This window comes from Nerophis lumbriciformis, linkage group LG31 (assembly GCF_033978685.3).
Source record: "Nerophis lumbriciformis linkage group LG31, RoL_Nlum_v2.1, whole genome shotgun sequence".
Classification (NCBI taxonomy): domain Eukaryota; kingdom Metazoa; phylum Chordata; class Actinopteri; order Syngnathiformes; family Syngnathidae; genus Nerophis; species Nerophis lumbriciformis.
Window position 1 is genome coordinate 31,295,184 of NC_084578.2, and position 1,389 is coordinate 31,296,572.

General features: G+C 47.1%; 1 long non-coding RNA gene across 1 annotated transcript; it reads left to right on the forward strand.

The window, feature by feature from the left end:
- The first annotated feature begins 476 nt into the window (after positions 1–476).
- Positions 477–1,147, forward strand: LOC140677457 (uncharacterized). The gene is made up of 2 exons (XR_012049251.1): positions 477–803; positions 870–1,147. It is a non-coding gene; the product is annotated as an uncharacterized lncRNA (long non-coding RNA).
- Positions 1,148–1,389: the final 242 nt, after the last annotated feature.

Here is a 1,389-nt window from a genome sequence, read left to right on the forward strand (position 1 = left end):
AAGGTCAATTTTGGGGGCGTCTGGTCAGCTACAAAATAAGGTCAATATTGTATTTAATTTGTCATCTACAAGGTCTCTATTGGGGGGTCCCCCTCTACAAGGTCAATTTTTGGGGGGTCTGGTCATCTACAATACAAGGTCAATTTTGGGGGGGGTCTGGTCATCTACAAAATAAGGTCAATATTGTATTTTTGTCCTCATGGTTTTTGTCATCTACAAGGTCTCTATTGGGGGGTCCCCCTCTACAAGGTCAATTTTGGGGGGGGGGGGGGGGTCTGGTCATCTACAATACAAGGTCAATTTTGGGGGGGGGTTTGGTCATCTACAATACAAGGTCTATTTTATGTGTGTGTGGGGGGGGGGGGGTGTCTGGTCATCTACAATACAAGGTCAATGTTGTATTTAATTTGTGTCCTCATAGTTTTTGTCATCTACAAGGTCAAAATTGGGGGGTCTGGTTATCTACAATACAAGGTCAATATTGGGGGGTTTGGTCATCTACAAGGTCTATTTCCCCCCTCCTCCCCCCCCCTTACAAGGTCAATATTGGTTTATCATTCTTACACCATGCACCGCTACAACATTACACAACTCTTACACAATGTGTTATTGGTCACACTCCTGCTGCCTCTCCTCCTGCTGTGCACACTTTTGAGCGTACCATGGGGCACACCAACGGGGGTTCCCTCTCGGCTGCGGGCGTGCCTCCGCAAGAGATCTGCAATCAACACACCTGCCCGTGATGAGCGACCAGCCTTCATAAGCCAGCGGGTGCCAGAACGTAGCTTCTCCTACCCAGTACAGTAAGCCAACACATCTCCAGCCTTCTCTCTCTCCCTGTGTTCCCTTCCCGTTGTGTCGTCCTCCAGCTTCCTCGTCGTCGAGCTGTGTATCTCGTCTACCTGGACCCCCTTTGGATTCCCCCTTGCCTTCCTGGACTAAGACCTCGCTCCTGTCCTTGACCATCCGCCTGCCCTCTGATGTCCGAGCCTGCTTTTCTGCCTCGATCTCAACACGCACACTCAACACCCTCTGGTGACCACGCTCAGATAATACTTGCACATAGTCACACTACATCTCTTTTAAGCTAATCACACACTGCACTCACATACTGAGCTGTCAATAAACACGCTGACAGCTAACGACATCATCGCCTCTCTGCAGTCTTCTTCTCCCGCTGTCTCGTCACACATTATATATTCTTTCATTCATGTGTTCATTCATTCATGTGTTATCATTACTACACCATGCACCGCAATAACACTACACAACTCTTACACACTGTTATCTATGTATTTATTGATTCATTCGTGTTACTAATTTATCATTCTTACACCATGCACTGCAACAACAACCAACTCTCACACAATGTTATTCGTTCATTACATT